Genomic DNA, 20326 nt, shown 5'->3' with positions numbered 1-20326 from the left:
AAGTGAAAGCTTTCCCTTCTGAAAAGACTGCACTTCCAGTGGAGGGATGACCTTCAGGTTGAGATGCTGAGGTTGGCAAAGGGACCCAAGAAGAAGCATTCGCTGCAACCTACTGGGATGATACTGGACTAACTGGCCAAAAGGTTAAGAAGGAGTCTCTGGTGTTGAAAGGGTGGAGGAGACACTCCTTTACGGGTAGTGGTCCTCAGCAGAGTTCTTTTGGTTTCCTCCTCTCCCTTTATCCTTCTACGAGGCTGTTTTCCTTCTATGATCCTTTTGTGAACAATAGATCCCTTTGTAAACAATGCTTTCCCCCCAGCACTGTAAATTCTAAAGAGAAGCCAGACCTGAGGTTGAAATGTTAAGTGTGAAATAATCTTTCATTGGATTTCAGGGCCCAGAGTATATGGTGACCTTTGCAATGTGGTTCCTTAGACTTTGGCCTAATAAATCAAGGAATGCAGAACATGTCATTGTTATAAAATTTAACTTTCAGGGGGAAAAAAAAGGTCAAAGTAGCCTGTGATGTTCTGGTCATGGGGGGGGCATGCCCTAGACCATGAAGATGCTGCTGCACAAGGCCTTTGTGCCCATTGCCTCACTATACCTCCCTTGTCTAGCTTCCCTCCTCTCTACTGGAGCCCTTTGACCCCCTTATTCCTCCAAGATGGAGAGTAAAAGGACAATATCTCCACCCCATCTTCTAAGGTAATGACCTTTGAATAAACTTGACTCCTTCCTCCAGACTCTCCTCTCCTGAATATTAGCTTTTGGGCAGTGAACAGTCCACAGCTAAACCCAGAACTGGAAGAGTTGGGACTGCTCTTATTAGCATAGTTGATCACAATGCTGTCACTCACACAGGAAGTTTAGTTAGTTTAAAGCAAGCCATGGATTCCAAATGTGGTCGTAAAATCTTAGTGGAACTGACCATTAGCTCTCCATACTGACAAGTGGAAGAAAAATCTTCATAGAAAGGCACTATGAGCCGGGCATTTGTGGTGCATGCCTTTGATCACTCGGGAGCACTCGGGAGGCAGAGGCAGGTGGCTCTCTGTGAGTTCGAGGCCAGCCTGGTCTCCAGAGTGAGTTCCAGAACATGCTCTAAAGCAATACAAAGAAACCCTGTCTCAGAAAAACAAAACAAAAACAAAAATAGAAAGGCACTATGAGGTAGGTAAGGCATTTAGAAGCAGGGCAATGTGATGAAGATAGTTAAAATCTGAATTCAAAATAGCAGCTTCACCCTAGCTGGAACTGGACCGATAGAAGAGGCCCCATCCCTGGCTTTGACTGACTTGATCTTGTGCAGGTATCATGTAGATAACTACAGCTGCTATGTATTGATGCATCAGCCCTGCCATGCCCAGAAAACAGCATCTCTTCTTCCCATCTGCTAGCTCTTACATTCTTCCCATCCCATCTTCCACAATGTTCCCTGAGCCTTGGATGAAGGCAGGAGTATAGATGATGGTATAGATGATTCATCCACAACTGAGCATTCTTGAGCACTTTCTGTCCATTAATTATACTCAGCATTTTGACCAGTTCTAAACCTCTACATTAATTACTACCCCTTCAACGAAGTGGGTATGAAAAGCTTCCCTGACAAAAGTTAAGAACAACACAACTCTATGGGGATCAACAGATTGTTTAGAAGGCAGCTTGGCATCATGAATAGCATTAGTAGGTTCCCTCTGGGATCTAGGATCTCCCAAGTCCTGGGCTTTTGACCAGGTTTGCAGTACCAGGTCCATCAGGAAGCTATTGATTACTCCATAATGATCATGCCACTATTGCAGCAGTAGGCATATCTTGCCATAGACTGGGATTCTTCATGTGTAACAAGCTCCCACTTGATACCACTAGTGCTGATTCAAGGTGATGCCCAATTGTAATTATCATCTTCACTGGATTAATAAACACCTTGTGCTTATTAATAAGGAACACCTTTGGGCATGCCTGTAATGGTTTTTCCAGAGAGAATTAACTGGAGGACTAAGATATAACTTGAAGCACCACCCCATGAGTGGGAGGGGGCTAGGCTGAATGAAAATCAGGAAAAGGAGTTAACCATCTGAGTACCAGAAGCCCCCTCTTTGGGTTTACTGATCCACTCAGATGCAAGAGGCTCCAGCCATCATGCCTTCCCCACCATGATAGACTCTATGGGAGCCAATAGAAACCTTTCCTCCCATAAGTTACTTGCTGTTGGGGAGGGGAATGAGGACAGACTTATTTCTGTGTGGTTCACTGTACTTGCTAGTTCTATGTCAACTTGACACAAGCTAGAGTCATCAGAGAGGGAGCCTCAGTTGAGAAAATGCCCCCATAAGATGCACCTTTAAGGCTTTTCTCAATTGGTGTTTGATGGAGGAGGACCCAGCCCATTGTGGATGGCTCCATTCCTGGACTGCTGGTCCTGGGTTCTAAGAAAGCAAGCAAGTCATGGGGAAGCAAGCCAGTAAGCAGCACCCCGTTGTGGCCTCTGCATCAGCTCTTGCCTCCAGGTTCCTGACCTGTTTGAGTCCCTGTCCTGACTTCCTTCAATGATGAACTATAATGTAGATGTGTAAGCCAAATAAAGCCTTTCCTCCTTAGCTTGCTTTTCGATATAGTGTTTCATTGCTGCAACAGAAACCTTAACTAACACATCCACTCTGTGACCCAGTTACTCCAGAGCCCCAGGTCCATGCTGTTCTGATCATCTTTCTAATTCACCGGGAGCTTGCTGGCCTAAATGACTGGTATCGGCTTTCTGATCTACTCCATCTGCCTCTCGACACTGACTGCAAGTTAGCGTTGTCATGGATGCCTGCCTTGAAAATATCCTGGGGGGAGGGGCATCACAGTGACCATGGGTTCTCTGAGTAGGGTTCAGAGGCTTATTTGATTTTTGTAACTAATTTCATTGTGTTGGAACAGGTGTTTTCAAACTGGAATGTACGTCAAAATCAGCACCTCGAAGCCTTATCAAAACTCAACTTACTGGGTCCCATCCCTATAATTTCTGGAGGCCCCAAATTAAGATTTCTAACAAGTTCCCAGGCAATGCCAGTTCCACACAGACCCCGGCAACACTTTCATAACCAGCTTATCACATGAACCCAGCTATGAACAAACCCATGTTATAAAGGGACCTCACAAGCAAGGTGGCCACATTGAGATTCCAAAAGTAAGTTCTTCAATGGAGACCTGAAATGTGAGCTTTGGGTAGCCTGATCTTTAGTCTTGAATCCCTAAACTTCCATGTGTGAACTCTGACCCCCTTGCCAGAGAGACTGTGTGGGGAGGCCTAGGGACTACGTGGAGAAAGAGAAGTTTATGGAGTTAGGCCTCATAGCCTTCCTGACCAAAATACCAGCCATGTGAGTAAATTTGTTTAGGATCCTCTAGAGCAGCCCCAACACTGAATACCATCAGATGACTGCAGACAAAGCCACCCTTGAGCAGAATCACCAGGCTGAGCCCTGCCCTAACTCCTGACAAAAATCACATTGCATAATACAGGGGTTGCTATTTAAGCCACCAAATTCGGGGTGCTTTGTTCTGCTGCAATAGGAAACCAGAATCATGTTGCCAATAGCATTATCCTTATGTGTGGACATCCAAGCACTTTACCATACAAACATTTGACCGATGTCAGAGGAACAGATTCAAATACACATGATGATAGTATGGGCTTGTGAAGCTATGTGACATTTTGTACTATTCCCACTAACTTTGATTCCTGCAGCCAATTAAATGTCCCATAGATACACCTCTGCAGCCAAGTATGCCACCGCTAGAAACAAGGCCTCCTTGTGAATTGTGCAGAGAGAGAGAGGCTTGTGTTAGCATCAAGCTCAAGGTTGGGGCTTGTCAAGAGGATGCAGGAAGAGCTTGCCAGTTGTGATGAAGGCTGGAGAAGGTGGAACCGTCACACAAGGAGGGCTCTGTCCACTCTGGAGCACAGCATGGCTGTTTCTCAAGGTGGAGTTTTGGGTTTGAAAGCAATTTTCATTTTGAAGAAGGGGATTTTATTTCCTCCTCTCTCCAACTCATTTAAACCTCCCCCAGCCCAAGGGAAATTTTTAGAACTGTATAATAAGGACACTTTCCGAATCACAGCCTCTTTTTCTGAGTGTTTCTTATGTAAATGCTATATCAGAGAAACTTCCCTCTGCTTTACACTTCAATCCCGCTTTGAAAACCTGCAAAATAGAAGCAGAAAAAGACACCTTGAAAATACATTGAGTTTCATCTGTTTTCCATTTTTACCTAAGGCTCCTACAAAAAAAGGCTTTATTCTTCAAGTTAAGATTAATTTTAAATCATCTTGTGTTGAGATGGAAGAGCAAAGAAAAATGGTGGTTCCTGTGCATTTGTTTGGTCCAAAGGCATTGAAGGTAAAGCCCATTGTAACAATCTACAACCCAGGGCAAACAGAAGTGACATCAGGTGGCCCACAGCAGGGCTCAGTCAAGGGACCTTGTAAGAGGCTCCATCAGAAGCCTGGGTGTCTCTCTCCCCCAGGACGCACGCCTGTGGAGGAGAGGGGGCTGCTTGGATTCACAGTTGGCCTTCAAGGTTTCCTTTTTGCCCTCTTCTCTCTCTTCCCACTTGCTAGTACAAGTGGTTTGTTTACAGGTCTGTTTGTGTGGCCTTGGGAGCCCAGTGAGAGAGGGACCAGAAGCATATTCCAAAATAGTATTTAGATAAAGAATAAATGAATGTGCTTAGCGGGCGAGTGCTTGAATGAATGGGTTTGAATCCCAACTCAGGCGTTTCTCGACTGCATAAAGACAAATCTTAGAGGAGAGATAATGCGTCAAGATCTTATAAGGCTTAATATGCACAGGCTCCAGACCCTTCTCAATGAACACATTATGATAAAGCCACAAGGCAGAGGGAGAATGGATGTCAGAGGAAGGGTTAGGCTAAGAGAGGCTAAGGAGAAAATTGAGAATCTCCAAAGAAAGGAATCTTTATGTGGGGCTTGGCTGCCTCTGAGGAAATGGCCCCATCAATAAAGTGCTGCACAAAGCAGGAGAACTGGAGTTCAGAGCCGCAGAACCCACACAGAAAGCAGAGAATGGAGACACGCCTTGTGATTCCAGGGCTGGGGTCGTAGGGAGACAGGAGGTGGGAGGGGGACATGGTTTACCGGGCTGTAGTGAGTTCAGGGTTCGGGGAGAGACCCTGTCTCCAAAAAGAAGATGTCCCCGGCTTCCACATGCACCTGGACAGGAAGACACACATGAACTCATACACACGAATACCCCCTCCTGCACATATGCACAAACAACCTGTAAGGACTGTAAGTCAAGAAACAGAAGATAACGAAGCAAAGCCAGCTTGAGGCAGTGTCTCTGGGTGACTCTACACTCAGTGGCAGTCTGATCCAGGTTTACCTGTGCCCCATCTAAGCCGTGGCTTTTGTTCCTTTCCCTCACCTCCACATCTCAAGCAGTGTGTTCTTTGCCTGGGGCCAGTTGTGGCCACAGAGACAGCCATCTGAATGAATTATGAGAGATTGCTTTCTTTCTTTCTTTCTTTCTTTTTTTTTTTCATCCTCGGATTCCTAACCAGAAACAGAGGCGAAAGAACAAATAATTCACTGCCTCAGGAAGGAAACAGTGAAATCAATCCATTCAAGGGAAGGCCGGGAGAAAATGAGAGAAGCTGGAGGGAGCTGGACGCCCCTCAGGCTGACAGGGGGCGCCGCTGAGCCAGACCGCCGCCCCTGATCCCGGGCAGGTGTCACCCTGCTTTCCCCACAGCATCTCCCTCTGGCTGAGAGATGCCATCCCACCCACCCAACCCAGCTCTGATCCGCTGGTGGCGTTATCCATTGTTCTGGCGCCCCATCCAGAGGGGCCCCAGTGAGGGAACAGCAGACCCCCACCCCACCCCCCCCACACACACACTCAGGGTGGAGAAAGCTGAGTGTCACACCCTCCCTACTCCTCCCTTACACCTCCCCCAACCCCAGCCCCTTTCCAGGCCATTCCTCCTCCCTCTCTCCCCTCCCAATGCCCCTCCTCCTTTATGAAAGGCCCCAGACCCACAGGCCCTTTGACCATTTCTCATTTTGTAGAGAGAAGGAGCAGGAAGGACCTTTGGACATCTGTGTCCCCAGTCTCCCACTGTCTGCTGGGAACTCTGAGCATCACCCTGCCTGGCCCCTGCATTCCTTGACAGGCTCTGGGGCCACCACACTCACTGCAAGCTACATTCTGGGGAAAGTGAAAGGAGAAAATGACCACCTGTCCCTCCCTGCCGGGATCTGGCCAGATAGACAGCCCAGCGGGCTCAGTTGTGCCTTGGGTGTGGTGGGCTGCAGGTGCAGCAGATCCTCCAAGCCAGGCTAGCACCCAGACTGGTCTTCTGCGGGTCCACTCCCATGCTCTGAAGCCTTTGGCATTTCGTTCTCTGTGCCTGCCTATAGGTCTCGCTGCTTCAGAGAGAAAAGAATTGTGATCAGAATTGTTGTTGATAAAGCGTTTACTTAAAATCTTACTGAAGTCTAATTTTAGCGCCTGTGTCTGCTGGCCTTATCAAGAGGCACGTTCTAGAGAGAGTCGCTGTGCACCACTGACTGACCTTTAAGGGAAGATTTCAGAGATGACAGACAGAGGCAAGGCACACCATCCTGGGAAGATGGGCATGTCCTGCTGTGTCCTCATCGACCTTGACAGAGAGGCAGCTCCAGGAAGAATTCCTGATAATAGTGGGTACTTCCCAGAAGTGGCAGGGTCCTGTCCTCCCTTTCTTTCCATCTCAGGCACAGCAAAAGATAACTGCCCTTTCTTCCCTCTGGCAAACCCAGAGAAAAATCAGCATGGCTGGCAGAGACCACCTCTCAACAGTAGACATGAATGCCTCCCACCAGCTGGATAGAGTTCCAACTGCTTGGCAATGGGTGGCCTCTTTAATTACCACTCTTCCCATTTTACAGACAGACAAAAGAAGTCGCATAAGGCTTTGGCAATACATCCATACTCTTGGCTGCTTTCCCCACCAAGCAACAGCCCCACGTGGAGGCACACTGGCCAGCCCTCTGCAAAGAGAAGCCTGAGGGTGATCCTGCCCAGTCAGGAAAGGCCTGGACCCAGGGTGCTGAGGCCTGGGAGAAGGAAGTGTAGCTACAGAAGGAGTGACATGGTTCCTCAGCATGGGTGCCAAGGGCTATTCTCCTGACAGACTTAAGAGCATGTCTCTCACAGTGTCAGTAGCCCAGAGTCCCCAGCTCTCCTAACTGTACAGGGCAGGATAGTCTGGCACCCTTAAGCTCTGGTGAAGCCACTGGCAGCATCTAGTGAAGAGCTTCCCCCTGGGAACCACCCAGATGCTAGATGATGGAGAAATGCAGGGAGAAGGACCCTCTCATAGGCTGCTCCTGCCTGGGTAGGACAGAGACTTGGGTCACAAGGGGATGGTAAAATGTGGAAATCTGTGGCCACAGCCTCCAGCATCCAGGGATCCTGAGTACTGGTCCTTTTCTCTGTTCAAGAATGACTGCTCTCCAACAAACAGCATGACTTTTAGCTTCATACTGATGTATCTTGATGATGCCTGCAAAGCTGTGGAGGAGCAGTGGGGAGAGTGGAAACCAGTGTGAAGACAGGAGAGCCAGGAGCTGTGTCCTTCAGGAACACAGCAGAACAGAACACTGCTGGGGGCTCAGAGCAGAGGCATGGGGCAGTGTCTGTCACCACTGTTAAAAGTTGCCTAACAAAGCCCTATCCACAGGGATACATAACCTCCTTACACATGCAGGCACACATTTCACCCCCACCCCCCACACACTTTAGTACACTCTGTAGATCCCTATTAGTGTGCAGCCCTATTTGGACAACTCCCCCACACTCATATTCTTTCTAGTGGGCAGATGTGACAACATGGCAAAGGCCATCCTGGTGAGATATGCATATGTTCCTTCAAATCACCAGACAGGTGCACACTGAGGGCATGGATGTGGAATCTGTTTGTGGGGACACACTCCAGCATGTTTTGTCTAGTGTTCCTGGGAGGTCCTTAATCTCATTAATACTGACTGTCAATTTGACACAACCTAGAATCTCCTGGGAAAAAATCCTAATGAATAATTGTCTTTATTGAGATGATCTGTAGACATGTTTGTGGGGAATTTTCTTCATTGTCTTAATAATGCAGGAGGGCCCAGCCCATTGTGGATAGTACCATTTCCTGAGTAGGTGGTCCTGGGCCTATAAGAAAGCTAGCTAAGCTTGAGCCTGCGGGTGAGCCAGCTAGCAAGCAGTACCCTCCATGGTTCCTGCTGTACTTCCTTGGCTGGGAGTGAGTTTCCTGGCTGGAGGAAATGCTGTGTGGAATAGCAAGGATGTCTGCCTTCAGTTTCCTGTCCTGACGTCCCTCAGTGACACAAAGTGGCCTGGAAGTGCAGGCTTAAGCCCTTTCCTCTCCAGAGCTGCTTTCAGTCAGTGTTTTATCAAAGCTCCAGAATGAAACCAGAATGATCTCCTTGGCCAACAGCCATGCTCAGAGAGCTGGCCTGGAGCCTGTTTGCAGCAGCTGCCATACACAAAGGCTGCTTCTGGGGGGCCCTGGCAACCCAGATAACTCCTCTGGATTTTTTAAATTTATTTCATAAATTAAATTCATGAAGTTCAAAAGGAAAGCAAAAGAAATGCAAAATCTATCCAATAGTACCAAACTCTATACATTAAAATCAGGGAAAGTTTAAGACACATTGTGTTGGTTACACCATCCATGAGAATATGCTTCAGCCAGAATATATATAATAATGGACTCAAAGCTGCCCCACATCTATAATCTATATAGGTAATCCAAAGTAGACTTCAACTGTCTCCTTTGTCTGTGTTTGTGGAAACACGTTATTTTATTAAATTGTTATTGCATTCCTACAAAGTCATACTATGTTGCAAAATTCAGCAACATAAACAATTTTTTACTTAAAAATAATGTATCTGCTAATTCAATCCCCCCTTATCAATAGTTGTCCCTTTTGCTTTTGTTTTTGTTTTGTTTTTCGAGACAGGGTTTCTCTGTGGCTTTGGAGGCTGTCCTGGAACTAGTTCTTGTAGACCAGGCTGGTCTTGAACTCACAGAGATCCACCTGCCTCTGTCTCCCGAGTGCTGGGATTAAAGGCGTGTGCCACCACTGCCCAGCAATAGCTGTCCCTTTTATCAGCCCTAGGATCTCAAGCTTAAAGTTAGTACATCTCAAAGCTACTCTAACGTAGTATTTGAAGGGTTCTGTGTCCAGTAGCTCTGTTAATGGATGTATGCAAGAAGATAATGAAATTTCTCACAGTTAGGGTGCCATTAAACTGTAGAGTGGAAAGGTCTTCCTTTAGGACCATGCATGATAGAAATGGGCAGGTAGAGGATGAGACAGGAGCTTGTCTGTCGTGGGACCGGGAGCTTGCCTGGTGTTCCCCCTCTTTCATGGTACTTCTTGGCTGCACAGCACACTATACTTAGGATGACAAGCACCACAATGCCTACCATTTGTGCAATATCTAGACCCACAAGAAGAAACCCCAGACTCCAGGGTTTCGAAGCATGGGACAGATCACCTGTTTATGGAGCCAAATTACCTGGATTCTCATTCCCTGTGGTGCCACTGGCCAACTGACTCTAACCACTCCAGGCCTGGGTTTACTTGTGTGTAAAATTAAAGCAAACTTTGCCTAATCCCTGGTTCAATCACCTGAACTGAATGAAGAAATTTGAGCCAAGTGTTTGCACATTTGCTACCCATCTTGCCCACCTACACCCCCCTCTCCCCCACCCCAGTTCTTGGGAGTAGAGGAAAGACATATGGGAAGGTACCTGGCCTGAGCAGCCAGCAGCCAAGGCCAGAGGAGGTTGAGGCAGGACCAGATAGGTGACCTGGAAATGACCACAGGCCTGAGTCTGGGCTGTCAACTTTGATATCCTGGAGGGGAGATACATAAGAGCATAATTCCTGTAACTGTATTTCTTTGCAGAGTACAGTGTGCTCTGCCAGAAAGGCTGCCATGGGAACATTTTCTCATTACTATATAATAACATCAGCACTAATGTCCTCCTTCTCAAAGGAGTCCAGAGCACTTAGAGATTGCATATCCAGTGCCCAACTCTCAGGTCTTGGGCTGGCGACTGAGGCTGCCAGCTACCCCTACCAGGCTTCCACTGCAGTAGAGAAAACAGAAGCCAAGGGTGTCACAGAAAGTCACCGCACTCAGCATCTTCAGTGCTCTTGGGACCCCCTCAGAAAGGTCACTTACCTTGAAGCCACCACAAAAGCCAGTCCGAGAAGGCTCCAAGGAGTGGGCCTTGTCTGCCCATTGCACTCAACAGGAAACAGGGAGGATTGGGAGAACTTTGCAAGCTTGTCTGCTCCAAAGGAGGCTCCCAGCCTCCTTTGCGGGCTGAGTCAGAGATGGCCACAAGCAATTGAGTAGATTTGCTAGAAGGTGGGAGAGCAGGAAGGGTGTGTGTGAGCCTTCCCTGCAAGATGGATACAGTTTCTAGAGTGGCTTCTGCTCTAGGATTGGAACTCAAATGCTAGAAGTGACAGTGCAACTCTCATGAGAAGAGCCGTTGCTTTGTTCTGGTGTGGGGCCATGTTTGGTATTTTACTTTCAGATGAAAAGGGAAGTGTCCTTGATGGTGTCTTTCCAGAGCTCCTGCCTGGCTGGACTAGAGACCTATCTAAAGGCCTAACTACCGCCTGCCTTCACTGTTCCCAGGGTCCCAAAGCTCTAGCATGTGGGAAGCCCATGGTCACATATTTTATCTGTGTTTCTGCAGAGTGAAGTTCTTCACTTGGATGTCACAGGGAAAGGAAGACCACAGTACCCAAGGTGCCTCATGCACACAGAGGTGGGAAAGGGTGCTCAGACTTCTGTGATGTCCAGTTGCTGATAACACGGTGGCACTGGCTGAAGTAGCAGTGGCCTCCTGGGCTGAGGTGAACTGTAGGGCTGAACAGTCCTCACACTCCATTCACAGGAGCTCATTTAGTGTTGTCAGAGAGCCCGAGAGGCAAGGTCTCCTAGCCAAATGTCATGACGAAGAAGGCGGGAAAGAAGCTGGGCACAGAATGGTTAGCTATTTTACTTGAAGCCACACAGCTGAGTGTCGGGGCCACATTTGCCCTGAGCAAAGGCCAAGAGTGTTGTGAGAAGCTCCTTGTCCTGACCTCCTGGAATTTTTTAGGCTGAGGAGACAGACACAGATAAATGTGTTCTAATTGTCAGTCACAGTGATCGGTCAGAGGTGGGACCCACCACTTAACAGTTCAGGGGTACTGGGCAGTCAACTAAGAACACAGTAGTTAGTTGGTAGTGATAATACTGCCTTAGACTTTCTGTGAAGGAAACAATGTTAGGGAACTTCTTTCTTCTCAAGTCCAATAGTTTAGGCAACAAAGAGTAAAGAGAGAGAAAGAAAGAAAATACATGTTTGCATGTTTGAGCTCAGCTCACTTCCTCCTTTCTCAGACAGTCCGGGACCCAGCTCCATGGTTCTATCCACTTTCATATCTTTTTCTTATCATATCGAAATTAATGTGCCCATACAGATGTGCCCATAGCCCGGGCTTGGAAACTCATTTCTCCAGTGATTCTAGATTCTATCAAGTTGACAGTTGCAACTAGTAACAACCATGTGTACTGTCATGACATCTCACATGCTCTTCACTTTGGATGTGACCAACTGCTTCAAGCTCCTGTTACCTCGACTTCCCCACAGCGACGCACTGTCACTTGGAATTGTGAGTCAAATAAACCCACTCTCCCTTCACTGATCCTGTTGGGGTATTTTAGCACAGCAACAGGAAATGAAATTAACACACACACTAACGTACCCAGGCCACTGCCAAAGAGCTTCTCGTTAACTGGCCCTGGCTCTTTGCTTCTCCCCCAGGTGGTGTTGGAAGTAAAATCCATTGTCACCCAGTAGAAAGCGAACATAACAGCAGTTGTTCATGTTCAGTCAGCAAGTCCATCCCTCACTTGCGGAGAGCAAGAAAATAGAAGTACACCTATGGGGTTCTGCTTGAGGTGTTTGGGAGAAGATAACAGGCCAGGACATAATTGAGGGAAGGACTGAAATACTGCTGTGAATTTGTTTATTCCTCCTCTCCTTTCAATTCAATTAACATTCATCAAACCTAACTATGTGTCTGACAAACTGCTAATAACCTGTTTTTGACAGAGCTGTAGATTTCAGCATCCAGGAGTCGTGGGGTGGAAGGATGACTTAATTTTCAAATAACTGAATGCTGCAGGAACTTTTACCAGAGCCCTGGAAACTTCAGTCATCCAAGAGATGAGTCTGCTTCCCAGTGGTCCCCAGCATGGCCCTGACACTGAAGAAACTGGAGTGACACTGTGCTTCAAGAGTTGTGCCAGCTGACCCTTCCTGAGGCTAAGCTGTTCCCTGCCACTCTGACCCACAGAATGAAGCTGGCAGCGTTTGCAGGAATAATGAAAGTTGCAAAATTGAGACTGTTAGAGTGTTGGGAGAAAATAGGAACTTTCAGGGCCTTTGAGACCTGTGCTGGGTGAGTGGCAGTTTGGAGTGAGCCATTCACATATGCTGCCACCAGCAGTCATGTGGTGTTCTATTTTCTGGAGCACAAGGCAGAGGACATGCCTTCCAGACCGGGTAATCATGAGCCTCTGGTGTGCAAAGAAACAAACCCTAAAGACTAGAAGAGGCAGAGAACCCTGGGAGACAGATTCAGGGAGGGTAAGAAAGAAACACTTGCCTCTTGGGCAGCCTAAGGGTAGCCTGAGAACATCACAATTCTTCTTCCTTCACAATCTAGAAGAGTAGATTTAGCTATACGATTTTAAAGATCCTTGAGTCTAAAGAGTTTCAGCATTTGGGGTGACTAGCTTACTTTCTTGTTCCCAGAGCACACTCTGTCCATGGAGTTAGGGTCATCTGATTTCACAGCTGACCAGGAGACAGCTCCTTTTCCAGTTAGCTTAGCACTTTCCCTCTCCCCTTCTCACTTGGAGCTCCAGGTCAGTAAGGCAAGCTTTATGAGAGCCATTTCAGGGCCAGCAAAATGACTCAGCTGGTAAAGGTACTTGCTGCCAAACCCAATGCCCTGAGTTTAATCCCTAGGACCCACTGGGTGGAAGGAGAGACTCCACCCGCTCTCAAAGTTGTCCTGTGACTACACACACACACACACACACACACACACACACACACTTGTACACACGTACACACATACACACATACACACACTCTATGATCCTCATTTTACAAGTGAGGACCTCAATGCCTTAGAGATGAAGAGACTTGTTTAAAACCTCCCGACAATTGCATGGCACACAGGCTACGTTGCTTTTCTCTCTGCTATGTCTCAATATCTGCTGCAAAGCAACTTAGAGGAGGAAGGGTTTATTTGGTGCTTATGGTTGGAAGGTATAGTCCGTTGTGGCAGGGAAGGCATGGTAGGGGAGGCTTGTTCACTTCTGAGTGGATCAGGAAGCAGAGACAGGGACATTCTTTTTTTTTTTTTTTTTCTAGACCCATGACATAGCACCACCTCCATTCATGGTTGGCATTCCACCCACCCTTGAGTGATGCTCTCTCACAGACATGCTCAGAGGCATGTCTCATAGGTAGTCCTAACCCCTGTCCAGTTGACAATTAGAATTACCCAGCATGGAGGCACAGATGTGATGAAGCTGGGTGTCTGGGAACTTTCTAAGATCAATGAGACTCGTCAGTGAGGCTCTAAGGGAGAATTTAATGGCAACAGGCATGGTACAAGCAGACTGTGATGACCGCCAAGCTACACAAGAGCTCCAACCACTGCCCACCTGCAGCCCACAGGCCTTTGTTTATTTACCTGTTTAGTTCTGTCACCTAGCAACAGCAAGCTCCCCAACGGCAGACAGAACTCATCACTCTCATTTGCCACTGAGTTCCCAGTGCCTGGAAGAGAATCTGGCCTGATATCCATGCACAATACCTATTTTTGGCTGAATAAACAAATGAGAATAGGATCCTTAGCGGGTACCTCCTGGAAAGTTTGTTTCATTGTTCTCGGATAGTGAACCCAGGACCTCGCCTTGGCCTCTTAGAATGCTTTGACAAAAGCGAGCCTTGGAGCTGGGCCTTCGTGAGAAGGTTGGAGATGTTACAGGCTGAGAGGAGAGCCACTCATGTTCCAGACTGAACACAGAGGAGAGGGCAGGAAAGCAGGGCTGTGTGTGAGCATCAGGGAGCCTCGCTGCAGTGTACAAGTGTGTTATTTCATGGAGGGCCCTAAGTGGCAGTTGCTTGTTCAGCTGGCAACAGGAAATCATTCCAGTTCCTTTCACAGAGAAGAGACAAGCCAGACCTATGGATCAGTGGCTTGCTGAGGGATGGGGGTAAGGGTAGGGGATAAGGGGTAGGGTGGCTGTTGGGCTGCTGCTGCTGGGGGTGGAGTGTGATGGCAGCAGGAGCCCAGGTTGCAGGTGCCAAGGATGTGTAAGGCAGAGATGCTGTTACTATTAATAGGTAGGCAAATAAACAGATAATATATTTAGGTGTCAGAAACATGGAGACTGAAGGACTGTGAGACTTCAAAGATGACACTGGAGTTCTTAGACCAGGTGCTAGGAGGAGAAAATGGAAGTGGGCGGTCTAGCTGCAGTAGTGATGTGATGTGTTTGTCCTGGGCATCTCGGGTCTGAGTGTCTCATGGGAACTGCCTAGTGAAAATGGCCACCTAGTTGCCAGAATATCATATACAGGTCTGGTACAACCTGCCCTTGTAGACCTCTGAGCCATTTATAGTCAGGGTAGCACAACTGGGCAACTGATGTTTTTAATTTGTTTTGTTGCTGTTGTAAATGGGGGAAGGGGGGTCTCACTGTGTAGGCCAGGCTGGCCTTGGATTCAGAGATCCAGCTGCCTCAGCCTCCTGAGAGCTGGGTTTAATGGTGTGCACCACTGTTCCCACCTAGGGAGCTCTTTGAGGCAGCCTGCAGGATGCCAATCTATAGAATGCTGGCCTCGTTCCTTCACAGATGGCATAGTGGATCTGATGCCTCTAAAGGGATGGGGGTCCTGTGGCTTACTGGACCAGGCAGACAATTTGTTCCTGTGATTCTGACAAGAGGCTAGTGAACTTTGGTGATTTGAATTTCAATGCTTTTATCAGACCTTCTGTTTTAACAGAAAGCTCCTAATTGACTCTCCTCTCCATGTACACAGCTGGCTAAGAAGTTGTACCCCCAAATATAAGCCCTTCTCCTCAGGGCTCCATGGTGATAGATTGGATTTTATTGTTGCCGTTCTTGGAACAAGTTTGACTGCTAGGTTCTCCATGAGACACAAGGCTATAGAAGATCAATTCCCTGCCTCCTACTCCATACACTGTTATTGAGGAAATATGGCCCTAGAGGTGGAGGGTTGGAAGCGAACCAAGTCTTTTACTGAACCCTCAAATTCCTTTCTTCCTGGCCTAAGGGACATTGCTCCAATCATAAACTACAGGACTTTTTAAAAAGCAAACAAACTTCAACTGCATTGCAAAGGTCACCGGACCTGTGGAGAGAGTGAGTGAATGATTAGCTTCAGCAACAGTAGGCTCTGAGGAGATTTACAAGGTTCAAAGGTGCCACCTGAAAATTTCAGTCCAGGGCAAATCCTAAGAAGTCTTCCTCCCCAATCTGTCAACTCAAGAACTCCACCCACTGGCCTTGTTGGAGGGCACCCTGAGGCCAACAGGGTGTGTCAAGGGCAGCACCTGCCCCACCCCCTATCCTCAGACCAGGCCAGGAACTGTGGAGGCTTCCACTTGGAAAGCCATCCAGGTCTGCCTGTCCACGTGCCACTTCTGTCACCTGCACTGTGATTGACCGGTAATGACATACACGTATGCCCAGGCAATGACCTTGAATTCTTTTTGTCTGTGATTTTTTTCAAATGTTCATGGGTAAATTGGTAATGCCCACTCTATTTCAAAGGATGGTTGAAGGAATCAAATGAGATAAAACTTAAAGAACCCTGGAAATGTACAAGACTCTGAATCTTAGGGACCTGTCCTGTCCTTTTCTGGAACATTGTCACCCTCCACCCATCTGTTCTCTGCTTGTGTGTGGGGGGGGGCTGAGGAGGGCATTTACACTATCCCTTGCATGTACAGGGTGGACTGGGCTGTGACTGATCCCTTGCAATCAACGCTCCTCTTCAACAGTCACATCCCAAGTGGCTATGCGGAGCCTGTGGGTCAGGATAGCCTGTCTGCTTGGGTGAGGGCCACAGTGTGGCAGGATGCTCTCCACCACAGCCACCGAATGTGATCAGCAGTCAGCCAGAGAAGAACCTAGCACTCCCTGACTCCTGCAAGGTGCAGGCACAGGCAAGGCCTCCATGGCCAGAGGGTCTCTATCAGTCAGCAGTGATGGCCAAGGTCACCCTGAGCATTGCCCATCTCCTCTATTGTTGGTCCTTACTCTATTTGAAATGCATGTCCTGGTCACACATATGGATCCTGCATGGAGAAAACCAAGGGCAGAGGGTGTTCTTGATGACCCTCACCATGGAGACAAAAGAAGAATATTCTAGAAGGAAGCAGAAGAGGGTAGAGCAAAGTGAGAGAAGTGTGTGAGCTTGGGTGAAGAAGAAAGGAGCCCAAACCCCTTTGGACCATGGCTCACCAAGTGAGTTCCCCATCCATGGTTGTCTCTAGGGCCTGAAACATAGGTTAGGTTTTGTTGAGAGAGCTAGTGTTGAGTGCCTCATAGACTATTCTCATCTCCCTCTGAGTGGGGAGCAGAAGGCTTCACTCTACACTTTGAGCAAGTTCAGGCTGTCATTGGCTGAGGCGATTTTCTCAGTTACAGCCCAGTTCCCTCACACTGAGCACCAGTCCCCTGCTCCTTTGTGTCTAAGCTCTCCTGGGGTGGTTCCTGACAGGACAGTCATGAGACACGGTCCAAGAACTTAAAATATAAAGCTGGCAAAGGAAAGCGACTCCCTCTCAAGCAATGCTGTTGAATGAGAGGAAATGAATGGTCTAGACTCAGAAACAAAGAGATGGGGAGGGAGAGCCTCTTCCCAGACCACTGCTATTTGTTCCCAGGCTCGGCAGGAAGGGAGACAGCCTGAACTCTTTTCTGATGCGCATTGTGTACATGCTGAGAGTGTGTGTTTGGTCCACACAGTGCATCTCAGGCCCCAGTCAGGATAGCTGAGTGCAGCACTCACCAGCTGCATGTAGGGAGCTGAGATGATGCCATCAGTGTGTCTTCTCCAGTCAGCTGCATCGGGCTGTGCCCTGCACAGAGGGAGGAGCCAGGCTCTCAACAGAAGACTGGCTTCTGGAACCGGAGGCCATTTTTCTATCTGATTGTAATCTTCAACATCTCAAAATTACTTTAGGAAGAGCCTCACCTGAGTGTCAAAACACTTGAGATCAAGTCCAGCCCCACACCCAACCCCCAGAAAATGCACATTATGGAGCAAAATCCACTTTCCATCACCAATCCATCCATCCAAGTCTGCATTTAGTAAGCAAGCATCTACAGAGCAACTGCTCAGCACAAGGCATCATTCTGGGTGCAGAACACAGAGTGAACAAAATAAAACAAGCTCCATCCATGCAGAGTTATTTTCCAAAGGAAAACAAGTCAACCAGGATGACAAGGTGACAGGGTAGTGGGGGAGCTTGCCATGCTAAGCTGGGAGGAGTAAGCTATGTCAACATATGGGATGGAAGGTTTATGAGCCAAGGGACAGCTAGGTACAAGGTGTGCGGGAATGCATTTGGTATTTCCAAAGAAGAGCAAGGGAGCCGGCGTGGTGGAATAGTTCGAATGAAGGAGACTGGTGGCAGTAGCCAGACCGTGTGGGCCTTGCAGGCCATGGTAGGGAGTTTTAAATGAAGTGATGAAAGGTCACTTGAAGGACTGGAGCAGTGAAAGAACATGATTCAATTTGCAAGTATTTAGGAGTATCTTAGCTCCTAGGGTGGGGGTTTCGTGGGGGTGGGACTGGTGAGATGGGACTGAGGCAAGACAGAATCTGCAGCAGTGTAGAGGGGTGAGGTGATGACTTAGCCCAGATACGTGAGGAATTATAGCTCGGGACCATACATGGGAAGCAGGAAAAAACACAGGGTCTAGTTGGCTTGGACTGGGCTATTGCAGACAGTAACTCATCATGATAGGCCCTCAGCGCATCACCTTCTCAACTGCCTGAGTTAAAAGGATGGCCTCTAAAACCTTTCTAAATGCACTCTTGACATAGAAAGAGGCGCCACTGGCTCCCGAGATGAAGCAAATCCAAGAACCCTGGCAGACAGGTAGGCAGCAGAACTGGCATTGATCCTTGGGGCCAGGTGGAGTCCTAGAGGTCTGGAGCCTTACATCAAGTGCTGGAGTTACCTAGGGAATGGGGAAGAATGTCTGTGCCTTGCCTGGGAGGGAAAGAGTCTGGGTAGAAAAGACAACATTTCCAGAATGGGGTTTATGAGAAAACCCTGCTATGAAGGAGATTTGTATACCTTGATATCAGCACTGGATGGTGGAAAGTCATGCAGACATCCCCTAAGGGTCTGTGATCACAAGTGACTTTGAATGTTTTCTCTCTGGACTTGTCTATTTGTTGGCTTAAAAACCCACAAACACAAAATGTGATTTAAATGACCTTGCTTGTGCTTTTGGATAACTGGGAGATTTGAAAGTAAGTCTTTTTATGTAGCTCAGCTTCAATCTAGACCTCAAACAATTCCCACAGATGAAAGTTTAAAGGAAAACCAAAATATTCACATTAAAAATTAACAAAGCACACAAAGAAACAAACACTAGCATTGATTGTCCAAAACAAAGAATAAAACCCAGCAATGACTGGTCATTTCAGATACCAGAATGCTATTACATGGAATAAAATCTTTTATTATATTTAAAGATGCAAAAGATGAGCTTAGAATATGAACAGGAGACCCTAAAGTATAATCACATGGGTGTGAGAAATGACCAAAGAAACTCTTAAAAATAATAACCAAAACAGTAGAGTGGACACAACCATCACCAGATTAGATGCAGCCAAAGAGAATTAGTCATTTTAAAGATGGGTGCAAATGAACACACACACACACACACACACACACACACACATATGTACATACACATGTACATATACACATACATACACATGCACACAGACATACACCTTCAGAATGTAGTTAAATCTAGAGATAAAATGATGGGAAATATGAAAGAAGTTGAAAGATACAGAGGGTAGAATGCTGAGTTTACTCCATACCCACATTGAATTTCCCATAGGAAGAATGTGTAAAGACAGTTTTAGAGTTAAATGCTAGCAATTCCCTAGAATTACTGGAGATTACTTTTCAAATTTAGGAAATCTAATAATCCAAAGGAAAGGAGAAGACACACACACACACACACACACACACACACACACACACACACACACACACACACACACGGTGCAGGAGAAAACATTAAGAACATTCAGAAAAGAAAAAAAAAAAGGCACATATCGTATGACAAATGGTTGGCTGGATGACTTGTCAACAGTTGGAAAGCAAGCCAGAAGATAGAAGAAGACATTTTTAATGTGCTAAGAACAATTGTGTGAACGACAGTACCAAACTTCTCTAAAGAACAAAAGTCCCAGCGGGCTGCCCTTGCAGTGTGTGTATTCTCAGTACAGAAAATGCTAGCATGTGTATTCAGGGAGAAAAGGAATGACACAAAGTCTGAAATTTCAGACAGTAAAGATAGTGTTAAATGTGTAGACCAAATAAAATAGAACTTTATGAAGTAGTGATAAGAAAAATATCCATTTTTTGTCTATGTACCTATTTGTAAGGAGTGCCGGATAGGCTAAAACCAACATCCTGATTGACAGCAGCAGATGGGGAGTGGGGGGTGATGGGAACCCAAGCCTGCTAAGATTCTTGTGAGATTAGAGTGAAGAAGTCGGCTAGCTCTAGATTTCAGTCCATATCCCTGGTAACCATTAAGAGAAACTAGACAGAGCAAGAAATTCCCAAGCAAGCAACACAAGGAAAGGAAAGGAAAGGAAAGGAAAGGAAAGGAAAGGAAAGGAAAGGAAAGGAAAGGAAAGGAAAGGAAAGGAAAGGAAAGGAAAGGAAAGGAAAGGTAAGGAAAGGAAAGGAAAGGAAAGGAAAGGAAAGGGGAAAGAGAAAGGGAAAAGGAAAAGGAAAAGGAAAAGGAAAAGGAAAAGGAAAAGGAAAAGGGAGGGGAGGGGAGGAAAGGAAAGACAACCATCTTCATTTGAACAGAGGCAAGCAAGAAGGTGGGCCGGGAGGCACAGGGAGAGGATAAGATGTGTCAGCTGGAAT

This window comes from Cricetulus griseus (assembly GCF_003668045.3).
Source record: "Cricetulus griseus strain 17A/GY chromosome 1 unlocalized genomic scaffold, alternate assembly CriGri-PICRH-1.0 chr1_0, whole genome shotgun sequence".
Taxonomy (NCBI): Eukaryota; Metazoa; Chordata; class Mammalia; order Rodentia; family Cricetidae; genus Cricetulus; species Cricetulus griseus.
Note: the sequence above shows the minus strand (reverse complement) of the source record.